Source organism: Schistocerca americana, chromosome 7, assembly GCF_021461395.2.
Source record: "Schistocerca americana isolate TAMUIC-IGC-003095 chromosome 7, iqSchAmer2.1, whole genome shotgun sequence".
Classification (NCBI taxonomy): domain Eukaryota; kingdom Metazoa; phylum Arthropoda; class Insecta; order Orthoptera; family Acrididae; genus Schistocerca; species Schistocerca americana.
The window spans coordinates 502,958,292-502,972,147 of record NC_060125.1 but is presented as its reverse complement, the minus strand read 5'-3'; the positions used below and the strand labels follow the sequence as shown (position 1 = coordinate 502,972,147).

Genomic DNA, 13,856 nt, shown 5'->3' with positions numbered 1-13,856 from the left:
TCCATATGATGTCATAAACACCTGAGCTGCATGAAAACGAAACTGCGGGATGAAATTTACTAGACATCTAGGTGTACGTGTGAAACATATTAAATATATGTGATGTGTGTGTACGGGTGCAAAGGCAACATGGAAAGAGAATGGAGGATGGAAGAGATGGAGGGACAGAGAGGGGCAATGTGGAGGGGAACAGACAGAGAGAGAGAGAGAGAGTATGGGAGGAGATAGAGGGCTTGAGGAGGAGACAAAGGGGCAGGAGGAAATGGACTTAGTTGGGGGAGGAGGAAGTGGCCATAGAGAGTGGAGATAATCAGATGGACCAAGAGAGAGGTAGGAGGAGATGAACAGAGAAAGAGGTTGGAGGATGCAGACAGAAAGTGGCAGAAGGAGGAGGTAGACCAATAGAACTGGAATAAATACATACCAGGGCAAATTCAAGTACTTAGATAATTAATTAATAACTTTTGAATCATTAAGATAGATTAATTACTTTATATGAGTCAGGAACAATGGGTCTACAAAACTGACTAGGTTGTTGGTTCCTAAGTTTCAATTTTGACACATGTATTTTCCCGTAGTAGTGACAATATCTTGGGAAGAATAGATTGCTACTCACCATAAACAGGATACAACAAAAAGACTGCTACAAATTTTAGCTTTTGCTGAAAGACCTTCTTCTGAAGTAGAAAACACACACAATTACACAATCCTTGTAATGACCTAGTTGCAAGACGTGCCCCACACAGCCTCTCATCACCACCTACTCCAGTCCACTTCCTATCCCATCAAAGGCAGGGCTATGTAAGAAAGCAGTCAGGCGAGCAAATGTCTAAGCTGCAACCAGTGTGCTGCTTTCTACATGGGCATGATGACTAACAAGCTGTCTGTCTGCTTGAATGGCCACTGACAAATTGTGGCCAAGAGACAGCTGGACCATTCAGTTGCTGAACATGCTACCCAATACAATGTGCTTCACTTCAATGACTGCTTCACAGCCTGTGCAGCCTGGGAGCTTTGTACCAACACCAGCTTTTCAGAACTGTGCAGGCTGGAACTCTTCCTACAATATATCCTATATTCCCATAAGCCCCCAGGCCTGAACCTTCACAAGTCCCTGTCCTCCATTTACCAATCCCCTTCCCTGCTCCCACTCCAGCACAACATAGCATTTCATTCCACCAACACACCCAGTAGTCCTTTTACACTTTTCTACTTCTTTCCTCCCTCCCCCCCCCCCCCCCCCCAACCTCCAACTGCAGCCCTACCTCATCCCAACCAAGTCCCAGCAGCTCCCAGCCTACCCTGCTGTTTCCAACCCGTCTCCACCTCATGCCTCCTCCATAGCCCCCCTCCCACTCCACTGGCTTACTGCTCCCATCAGGCTCAGTTACAACTAAGTCCGTACCCAACAGTCAAAAATACTGGTTATGTGTGAGTGAATTGTGCTTGTGTGAATATATGTACGTTTTCTACTTCAGAAGAAGGCATTTCGGCTGAAAGCTAAAATGTATAGCAGTCTTATCATTGTGCCTGTCTGAAACTCAATGTGTCCTCTATATAGTGAGTAGAAACCTGTCCTTTTCATAATATTGTTGTTATTCCATCCTGGAGTTTCCACTGTTTGATTTTTCATTATAATGAATTTACAATATCATCAGATCCTGGTATCCTGTTAACTAATTAACCCTAAGTAAAACCAATTACATTAAAACATTCAGGATTGAATAAATTACAACTGTAATAATAAGAATATGAAATCATTGAAAAGGTTGACAATTATCTAAGCATTTATGGTGCAATTATGCTTCTATATTTATGATAAAGGAATAAAGAGGGATGTCTATAGCATGTTAATGGTTGGATTAAACATGCAGCATTTCAGGTGCTAATTCATACTAATGATTACAAGCACAAAATTATCTCTCTAATACAGGACTTGGTCTACAAGAAGTATCCAATCATTACAGTAATTAGGAAAATCATTTCTATGTTAAGGAGCTCGGGTTCATTATAGGAAGTGAAGAAGCAATTGTATCCCAGACCACCAACCATACCACAAGTGTATGGACTTCTGAAAATCTGCAAGGAAGGGGCACCTCTTCAGCCAATATTTGACACCATTAATGTACATAATCATGGACCAGCCAAATATATAGCTAAATTTCTAAAACCTCTTGTGGGACACAGTACTCATTGTGTAAAGAATTTGGCCAATTTTGTGAAAGTTCTTTAGGGCACACCATTCCAGAGGGTTGGCCTGCTTATGAGATTTGATGTTACATCACTCTTCATGAAAGTACCTCTTCAAGACTCTTGGATCAACATTTTGAGCTTCAAATGGATAAACTTTCTAAGCATCACTGACTATCTCCTACTTCAAGTGGAATGGGGAGTTTTTGGGACAAATTGATGGGTTTACAAATCTCCACATGGAATGCTTTGAGGAGATGGTACTTCATACTGCCTGTAAATAAATCCGAGCACTTATTCCACTATGTCGATGAACTCTTTAAGCTGTGAGAACATGGCAGACAAATATTTAATGAGTTTTGCGACCATCTTAATAGCATCCATCCAAATGTTGCATCCACTGTGGAAGTAGAGGAGAAAGGATGTCTGGCTTTCTTGAATACCCTAAAAAAGAAGAAGTCAGATGGTGCACTAGCCTTCAGTGTCTAGGAAGAAGACCCACACAGACATGTACCTATAGTGCCAACCATGCTAATACCTAATGCACACATCATCTGTAAAAAAGAAAACCTCCCAGCAAAGCTACAACACATGATGGAAGTGTTCTGTAAAAATAGGTGCAGTGGAGCATAGATTAGAAAGGTGTCCAACAAAAGATAATGTGCTGCAAACTCAGAAGAGAGGAAGGAAACAAGAGGATCATTCCTTCTTACTTGGGACTGCTCTCAGCCAAAATTGTGAGGCTGCTTAGAAAATACATCAAAACTGTCCAGCCACTGCCCAAGATTACAGAGTTCCTTGACTCTGCAAGAGACCCACAAAAACTGAGCATACCAGGCATGTATAACATTTCATGTGAATTTGGTCACGAATGCATTGGGCAAATGCAGTGCTGTATCTCAAAATGTACAACTGGGAGACAGAGAGAAATCAGCAGCAGCAGAGCATAATGAAACAAAAATCTCACTTCTGACTTTGAGAACACGAAGTTGCTATGCCAAGGAACCAGCTTCAGGACAGGAATGTTAAGGAATACATAGAAACATGAATGCACAAGAGCCTGGTCAACAGGAATGAAGGTTATCAACTTAGTTCAGCATGGAATCCCATGTTACTGATAATATGATAAATGTTCCCAGCACTGCCCAGAACACAACATACATCTGGAGTGCCCATGCAGAGATTCAAGCATGGCCTTTGACCCATCCTTCACCCATACAACTGCACCTCCACTGCCCTCCACACTCGCCACTCAAACATGACTAGCTTCACGCAGCCGGGTGGTGGGGCACACTTATAGTATAAATATTGTGGCATCCACAAATCTTGACACTTTGCAAGAAAGATTCTGAATATGACTCTTGTTGAAATGTCATGACATCTTAATATTGTCACCCAGCTAGAAACCAAACAGCTTATCACCCCAAAATGTTTAAGAATACAGGAATGAGGAAGACCCATCTATTATTAGAAATTGGTTGCTTATCTCCACTTTCATAAATGGGTTTTACTAACACATAATTCAGTCTTTCAGGAAAGACATCTTGACTTATCAACTGGTTACAAAGATACCTCATGTAGAATGCTGCCAGGACAGCAAAAGATCTTAGTGTTTTGACTGAGATATAAGAATGAATGCTTTCAGTGACCTAATAATTTTTTGAGTTGTCTTAAACAGCTGATTTGCCAAAACTGGTGTCTAGCTGTAAAGTATGCAATATCTGTCTAAGTAAGTCTAATGGCCCTGCTTTTGAATGTCTAATTTTTTGTCCCCATGTTTTCAACTATTGTTAGTTAGAGTAAACTGAATTTAGTGAACAATAATTTGAATTTAACTTCAGTTGTCTCATTGCTGCTGTCATCAGGGAATTGAATATCATTTTATTTATTTACTTTATTCATTTAATGCTTAATATAGCTTCAGATTGCCTTTACTTTGTTCCGGGAATTTGGGATGTTTTGGGTAAATTGCATGGTTTTGCCATTTTGATGACACAGTCAAGAGATTTGCAATACTACTTGCAATGTAGCTTCATAACTTGATTAGAGCCAGTCCTCTGAATTAAATAAAGTTCTCTCATCCATGCATAAAATACTATGATCCTGTATGTTAGCTGCCATTTCTCTCAGTTTCCATTATAACTGTCATCTACCTGTTGTGAAGGGGAACTACATTCACAGTGTTGTACAAATATTTGTAAGAAAGAATACCGTCCTTCAGTTACTATGGGCCATGGTTAACTTCTTCTCATTGTTCATTCAGTATATTCCCTCTCAACAGTTTAACTACATTTATGATTTGGCTGAAACTGTACTTTTTCTTCCTTAGCAAAACCTGGTTGATAGAGATAATTGATTGCTGCCATTTGACCATCATTGTCAGGTAAACCATTTGTTACATGGCCCACATCTATGTAATGAAATGTAATTAGATTAAGAAATTGCCAACAATTATTGTGCCATATCAAACACTCACAGGGAACATTAATAAGGGCAACAAACCAAAGCTTGACATCAGTAACTGAAATGATTACTGAAGTCTCCACAAACAGTGATTTCCCCCTTTATTTCTGTTGGGTCTTATTAATATTCTCTCTGAATGATTAATGAAATTTAAAACATTTCTTGTTAGAGGCTTGTATATTTTCAGAACCACTATCTTGTATGTTTCCATATGCACTAAAGTACAAAGAGCACTTCAGTACCCATTTGTATTGGTGCCCTGGGATTGGGAGTAAACAGTAATAAATGTCAGAAACAAAGCAGGAATTTGATAAGTGTAAAAGTTAATCTGACACATAGTCTGACAATCTGTGTGCAGTGGGAACATGAAAAGCAAAGTGATTCCACTCATTATTGAAACCCAGGCAACAGGTTCAGGGTAGGAAAGGATCAAACATCAACATGACCTTTGTCACCTTCTTTAGTGGCTGCCCGAGAAGTTTCTTGGCGATCCGGCTGGGTACATGCTTTGTCAAACCCAAATTGGCCCAACTAAACCCCGCTGCCAGGCACTGCTGCTCCAGCCCTCCTCCTTCTGTCACATACCATTCACAACACACCGTTGCTATAGTGAGCCCCCACCTCAACCAGGAAAACCAAAGATAAGTCACAAGGGAGGTGACTATCAATACCGGTGCCAAAGGTAGTTAGGCCAGCAAACCGAGCCGCCATGGCTCAACCTCCACCTCCTAAACCTAAAGACGTCCCCCCACCCCTTTTTTCTGTTTTCTCTGAGGGAGGTTCTAGGGCAGTACTTAATTCACAAGTTTCACCTGACTCAAATGGACCCTGAAGGTCTTACCAGTAGTCAACTCCATGCCCTAAGATTGACCAGGTTGAAGAGTTTAACCATGACACACGGGCCCCAAAATGCGGGAGACTCTCATCCTTCCCCGCCCGGCCTACAAAATTCTTAATGAAATCTTTATTGCCAACCCTGCCCTGGAAAGTCTTCTACTCTGATTACATTGACAGGCTTGCCACTGGTGAGCCAATCCGATGTTCCTCTTGGCATGCTCCCAGTTCTTCCTAAGTACACCAGGTGTAATCAAGGTTGGCAACAGATTGTTGGTATTCCATAAATTAGAAAGGGGCAAGTTAAGGGGGTTGGAGAACATAAAGGTGGCAGGGACTGCTCCCGTGGCCTCATGCTTGGCAGAATTAAATGCTAGTTTAAGCCAGGGGAGGGTAGTGTCCCACTTATTAGGAGCCCTAGCATGGTAAATGCTCAAGGCTGCCTTGAGATTTCTGTTTACCCTTTCAACGAAGGATGCCTGTGGATAACATGGGGTAGTGGTGACATGCTAGATTGCCTGATTAAAGCAAAAACCTTTAAATTGCTTAGAAGTGAAAGCTGGGGCATTGTCACTCACCAAGACTCTCAGAGGACTGAGCCAAGATCTAACGTTAACCAATTGCTAGATTGTAATGGATGCAGTAACTCTGCAGGTAGGGAAGAGCCAAATGAACTGGGAAAAGTCATCCACAATGACAAGTGTGTACCTATTGCCTCTCGTAGTCTGAGGCAGAGGGCCTATAAAATCTATGAAAATTTTGTCCAGAGGATGCTGCTCCTGTTCGGATTGCAAAAAACCACGAGGTGAACCAGAATTTGGTTTGCCCCTCCTGCGCATCTCACATTGCTTGACCAAGCATCGTATGTCTCAATACAAGAATGGCCAGATAAAGTTAGCCTGCACCTTGGTGAGGGTTTTATATAGTCCAAGGTGAGAGTCGTGGAAGTAGCAAAATAGTGAGGGAACTAATTCAGCCAGTAGGCATATCTTGGATTCTGGGAGTTCTCCTACTTCCTTGCAAAAATGCCCTCCCTCAGGAAGTACTTGGGCAGAGACTCCCCCACTACCAACTTCCTTCTGATAGGACCCCATATTGGATCGGCATCCTGCTTATCCTTCAAATTGAAGAATAGCTGGGGTGCCTCTGCCAAAACAGTATTTACGACGTTCTGGAGTTCCTGGTGTTGGGCTCCTAATTCACTATCTTCTCAAATAAATGTGTGGCTAAGGGCATCAGCTACCTGGTTGAATCCCCGAATGTATTTTACTTGGAAGCAGATAGCCGATATCTGAACAGCCCAGTGCACAATTCTACCAGTCTTGTGTGGCCTGGCCAAAACCCAGCTAAGGGCTTGATTATCCATTTCCAAAACAAATTGCTTACATTCCAGGTAAAAGCTGAACTTTTCCAGGGCAAGCAACACCGCTAATGTCTCACATTCATAGACAGAGTAGTTGAGTTCCAGACCTGACAGCTTCCTCGGGGCATAAGATAATGGACATCTTTCCCTGTTACATTCTTGAAGCAGGACCTTGGCAATCCCGGCATGGGAAGCATCAGTTTGTAGAACAAAGGTTTTTGCAAAATTTGGAACAGCCAAAATGAGAGGGCTGGTAATCGTAGTCTTAACTGCTTCAAATGCCCCTTACTGACTCTCTCCACACGTAAATTCAACCCGCATCTTACGCAAAGCATTAAAGGGAGGGGGTGGGGGGGGGGGGGGTGGAGGGGTGGCCAGCTGTGCGAAGTTGGGGGAAATACTTCCAGAAATAATTTACTATTTTGACAAACCTAGTGATTTCCCTCTTATTCTTGGGTTTTTAATATTTATTTCTCTCCTGATCAATCCTTATTCCATCAAGAGAAACCAAGTGTCCCAAGATTGATATTTGTGGTGTGCACAAGGCTCCTTTGGAAGACTTAACCATCAAATCTGCCACCCAAAATTTAGATAAAAGGTGGGAGAGGTGTTCAGTAAATGAACAACTATAAACTACAATGTCATCCAAATAATTATACACAAACACAAAAACTTCAAATCTCCCAAAACCACTTCTAGTAAATGAGATAAAACAGCAGTGCCAGTAGCTAACCCAAGGGGGATCTCGGTTATACTCAAAGAGATTCCAGGTGGTGCAAAAGGCTGTCATGGGCTTGGATTGTTCTGCCTAGGGAATCTGATAGTAGCCCTGACTGAGATTCAGAATTGTAAAATACGTTGCACACAAAAACCAAATGAAGCAGTTATGAAGATCAGGTAATGGGATTGATTCCATAATACCTTTCTTATTGAGAAGCTGATAGCCAATGATGGTTCAAAAATCCTGCCCCTTATCCTTGGCAAAAAGAGAAATATGGAAGAAGTGTAGGGGAAGTAGACAGCGTGATCACCCCATCCTGTAACATGCCTTCATCCTTTTCCGTCAAGATCCTCATCTTAGGAGGCAACAGTCTGTAAGGAGACTGACAGACCAGTACATTGTTGACTAAGTGGATTGTGTACCGTATTTACTCGAATCTAAGCCTCACTTTTTTTCTGGATTTTATAATCCAAAAAACCACCTGCAGCTTAGAATCGAGTGCAAAGTAAGCGGAAGTTCTGAACAATGTTGGTAGGTGCTACCACAACTAACTTCTGCCATCGAATATATGTAGCACTACACAGGCATTCTTTGCAGGCACAAAGATAAATTCTGGTGCCAAAACCACTGTGTCAGTAAATAAATTTAAAAAAAAGGTGGAAGACGAGCTTTTTTTCCTCCGTCCCGAGTTTCGACCACTGCATTTTCATACATTATCCATCAAAGTAAATACAAATTCCGTATTGTTCATCTTCGAATGTTGCAGCGTTTCAATGTACTACGAAAGTCTGACTGGCAAGACTGTGAGGTATGTTTGTCAGTATAGCCAACTCTACGTTCTGAATTTTTTTTTCCTACCTGTGAGAAGAGATGGTTGCTAATAGGAACTTTTATGAATTGTGAATCACATGCAGTATTCTCTTCACCATAAGAATAATATGAATATAAACATTTTACCACGTATTCTTTCGTGTTTGCTGCTATCTCATTTAAATTCTGTCTGCCTAATAAACTACGAAGCTAGAGTGAGACAACAGCAATCTCGGAAGAATATACACATCATGTCATGTTTATATTCGTATTATTCTTATGCTGAATAGTGATACAGTCAGAAATGAAGTACGGCAACTGACTAGGTTTTTAAATCTAAGATGACTCTCATTTCTGTGCAGAATGTAATGTACTAAAGAGGCGTCTGCAAAGATTTTCAAACAGAGAAAAATTTTCGCTAAACTCTTCTTCAGAACATCTTCTATCATACGCAGTCTATTATTTGGTTCTTGTTGATCATTATCAAAGAAAGCAGCAGTGTAAGTAACAACAAATAGCAGTCTCTTGCCATTGTTTCACTAATGAGACGATTCCTCTCTCTCTCTCTCTCTCTCTCTCTCTTTTTCTCTCTCTCTTTTTTTTTTTCTTTTGGTAAACGGCGGTAGCACACACAAAAGCAAGCCATGCTGCGAGCGGTGACAGGCCATAAACACTCATTATCAGAATGTGACAAACAATGCATGACACAGTACAGCAATGCATCTTCAGCTTAGAGTGACGTAAACACCTATAACAAAGAGGACGGCACCTATCAGATCAAAGAAAAATAAGCAATCAATTCAAACCAGATGAAGCACGTGAAAAAGGAAGGGTACCCGTATAAATACGGATGGAGCTCCTGACACACAGCAATGGCTACCTGGTAAAGCTTCACTGCTAAGCTTATGTCTCGAACCAAACTACTGTAGCTGTATCGTCATTCATTTGACCGAAATTGTGTCTCATATTACAATGGACCAACTTTGTTTCGATTTGGGGGTGCGGCCTAAAACTTTTCTCTCCCCTTGAATTTTGAGTCTCAAATTTCAGGTGCGGCTCAGATTCGGGAATTTTTTTTTTCCTTGATTTCGAGTCTCATTTTTCAGGTGCGGCTTAGATTCGAGTGCAGCTTAGATTCGAGTAAATACGGTATTCGACCATATTGGTAACACCCAATTTATTGGACAACATGTCAGAATATTGTCCCAACAGCTCAACTACCTACCTTGCCTGATCAAGCGGTAGGTGACTCAACTCAAACACAGTGCCGTCGCTACTGACTAAATTAACCCACGAAGGGCGATGGCAAGAACAAAGGGAAATCTTTTGAGCTGGTGAAAATTTAAAGAAAATAGCACCACTCACAGTCAGAGACCAGACCAGAGAGCTGTATGAAATCAAAACCCAATAGTAAACGTAATTTAAGATTCTTTACCAAAACCAGATCAACCAGCCAAGAAAAATTCCCAACAGACAAGCTGCCAGCTGTCCCGCACCTTACCCACTGGAGGTAACTCCCCCCCCCCCCCCCCCCCCCCCCCATCGGCTACACGACATCTCTGAGTGACAGGACACGGGGAAGAGAATTTACACAAATGGTGGAAACCCAAATACTCCCAAGGCCAGGCACCTGGGCACTTGCAACTCCACCTTTTATGGCACCATCTGGTAGATTTAGGATGTCTCTTAACAGGATGCTCACGCACTAAATGATCTGGCGCTCCACAACGATAACACCATGTGTAATCAGAAACCTGATTTACTGCTTGTGCACTTGGGGTTCATTACTAAAGGGCAACATCCGCATTCCACCCTCCCTCTCACATTGTTCATCTAAAAACGAAACTGCCTCTATAGAGTTAATCAGGTCTCAAAACTGATCAAAAGTAATAGGCCAGTGGGAAAAGTTCAAGCAAGAGTGATCCTGAGGAGCTGACACTGCCATATGCATACATTCAAAGTACTGACTTAACATTTCTGAGTCCCTTGCACCCTCCAATAAAACTCATGTTCCAGCTCAATGTGCTTGTATACAGGTAATTTACTATTTAGAATCTGCATCCTTAATTGCTGTAAGGTTCCCTGTTGCTGCAAGACTTCAGAGACTACAATACTCAAAAAACTCCTTATTAACAGATATAACAAGGACAAAATCACAGAGTGAGGCATGCATAATGCATCAGCGTGAGCCTGAAAATGTACCAACAACCAAAGGACTTGCTGGACGTGAAGTAAGCTCTTGACTGCCAATTCTGAAATCTCACTAAGAAAACCCAAGATAGTGTTTGGTAGTTTACCAAAACGACCCAAGAAACTACTGATTCCTTGAGCTTCAGTTTCTCTACCAGTGACTGGCTGACCATTCAGTGAAAGTTCCTGCTCAAGACCTGAACTGCCCCCCTCTAAGCTCGAGGACACTACCCAGAATTGTAGCTCACTGAGTCTATCAGCTAACTGCTGCTGGAGCTGTCTATTGGAATCTTTAAGATCTATAAATCCAAGATTGGCTAGATGGTTCCCCAGGTGAGCTAAATGTGCCTGCAGCTGACGTATTTGTTTTGAGGTGGGCTGACTCGCCTCAAGAAATGAAATATTACAGCACATTCCCTCCAATGCAGCGGAAATATTGGAGAGAAGGTCACCTAACTCACCAAAGGTGTCTGCGGAGGGTAAAAGGGGGCAACCAACCGCTGCATGCGGCTGGGTCGCTAACTTGGGTATGCTTCCATCTACAGGAAGTCCACAAATTCACAGTTCAGAGAGAAGATGTTCGCATTTACGGTGGGAAATCCCAGGACATGCTCTGGAGCTCATAGCGGAGGAGAACCCCCTGAAAACAAATAAAAGTTAAGTGCACTGGTACGAGTACCGTATTCTGAACTACGTAAGGTGAAAATGACAATCGAGCCAGGAGTGAAAATACGAAAAATCCCCCCCCCCCCCCCCCCCCAACCTCCTTTAAGCTAGCAGATCATTCAGTTACCAATTGAAACCCAGGCAACAGGTTCAGGGTAGGAAAGGATCAAACATCAACACGTGGAAGGGAGACCCATCAGATAGTTTGTCGTTTGCATCAAATTAACATTTGTTTAAGAAAAACATACTGATCAGTTAAATTCCAGATTAATAACAAACTGAAAAACCATCTGAATTATAGCGACCTGTAAAGTGACAAACTACTGAAATTTACCAATATAAGCAAAATAAAACAATTTTCAATTAACACAAAGCATCTGAATTTATAACAGTAAGAATGAAATTTGAATCTTAATTTACAAAAGTTCATGAGCTAACTCCACCAAACTCCACAGCCTAAAACCCTGGCAGCAGTCACTCAACCTAGGTATAGCTCCAAGGAACAAGGCAACTGCTCACATTTTGCTAGGTATGGCAGACGACGTGGCAAAGCACTCCCACAGCAATAACTTAGACCTCGGGCTTTGGGCAGGATGACACCAAGGTAGTGACCCAGAAGTCATGGCTACAATCACCCAGGTAGACTTGTGTGTTTTGCAGTCAACTGTGAACATGAATCACATGTGAGGCAGCAAACTGTAACAGAATATACACTCACAAATGATGAGACTCGCTTTAATGAGATAAATACAACTCGTATCCACACACACACATACACACACATACACACACACACACACACACACACACACATATGCCTTTACAAGACTTTTAATAAGATCAGGGGAAACTCACTAAGATTGACAAAGATAATTAGAATGGATTTGGTCGTATACAATAAATACATGCGCCTCTGTCTAGGTAAGATGATAAGCGAGTACATATAACTGACAAGGTGCAGGTACAAACAGAGCAGTTGCAGTTAAACCCTTAAGCAAGGTAGAAAATTACACTCAGTAGTATCCCTACATAATTCAATTATGACTAAAACCCATCAACGTAGGTTAGAGTGAATACACTTTACTAAATTCCAATTAGATTTCAAATTCATACGCTGTACCTGATACAGTACCATGATATTGCCACCGGGTACAGTGCCACTCTTTGGTGTTACCACTTCAATTCATAACATCGTACCCCAATTGGGTGCACACAAGCTGTTTACCAATTAACAGAAACAGGTGGCTTCAAAGAAGATGCACTAACAACAATTGGCCACTCTTAAGCCAAGGCACACTGTGGAACAAACAAATACATATTATTCACTGAACACGACACAATAATATTGCGCCAATTTTCCTTTAAACAATAATGTCCATAGGCAGTATGTTATGGTGCAGCCTCTACACCATGAATTATCCTTTTAACTCCTCTTCAAATAACAGAAGGAGGCCCCTATTACCAGAGCTCCAGAGCACGACCTTCATCATCTTCTTTAGTGGCTGCCCAACATTCAACAAGTCGCTCGGCGATCCAGCTGGGCACATGCATTGTCAAATACAAATCGACCCACCCAAAACCTGCCACCAGGCACTGCTTCTCCAGTCTCCTTCCACCATGTGCCTCCACCTCAACCAGGAAAACCATAGATAAGTCACAAGGGAGGTGATGATCGACTATTGATATCGGTGCCAGAGGTAGTCAGGCCAGCAAACCGAGCTGGCATGGCTCAATTACCATTCATGTTAAAGTGTGGAAATTACTTCGATCTTGATTAGACTCTTACAAGCACTCCTGGCTAAATGTTAGTGTGTGAGATTTACAATTATCTTACTGACAGATCTGAAATTCTTTAGGAGAAGGATGTTGATCTGTGCAGGAGTTTATAGTCTGTAATTATTTTTCATCACTGGATCCATAGAAAGCTTTCTATATGAATGACCATTTCCAGAGAATAAGTACATGAAATTGATAGGTCTGTATTGCTGTCATCAGTGGTTTCCCTTGATCTATTGCTGGTAAATGTATTTGTTCCCTGGTCTTTACATTTGACAGACTAACTTATCCCAGCCAATATGACAGAAAGCAAGAGCTTTCAGTGTAATAAACAACACAGCAATCAGTTAGTCCATTTGCGAAAGAGAAACATTTTCAGTTTTTGTATCTTTGTTGGGATATTTGCATTGACTTTCCATTTCTTTCAGAGCCTCATATGTAGCATAGTTTCTTGAACTATAATTTTGACAAATTTAAAATGGGAACCTAGTTCAGTGAACTATAGGACATAATTGGTTAACATTCATGTAGCATTGCAATCTAATCCCATCTTCCCCCAATTATCAATGGGATAAATTGTTTCAACATTTCGTTGTTGGTTACTTGTATACGACTAATGTTAGAATTTTACTGTAGCAACACACCAACAGCTTACAAATGCTACAGTCTTCTGTCCTTTTTTCAACTTAGATAAAGTGTGTTGTTAATTCAGGATAGCCATTGTTTTTTTTTTTACATGCAGTTATTCAGAGAGTTTCTGTACCCATATGGCATCTCATCATGGCTGTGTAGCTTACAGACATATGCTAATGATGTAAAATATTAGTAACAATAGTAACAGTA

General features: G+C 41.4%; 1 protein-coding gene across 1 annotated transcript in view; it reads left to right on the top strand.

Annotated features, from left to right (window-relative positions):
• Nucleotides 1–13,856, top strand: part of LOC124622386 (CD82 antigen-like) — a 114,243-nt gene that overhangs the window by 73,666 nt on the left and 26,721 nt on the right. The window lies entirely within an intron of this gene.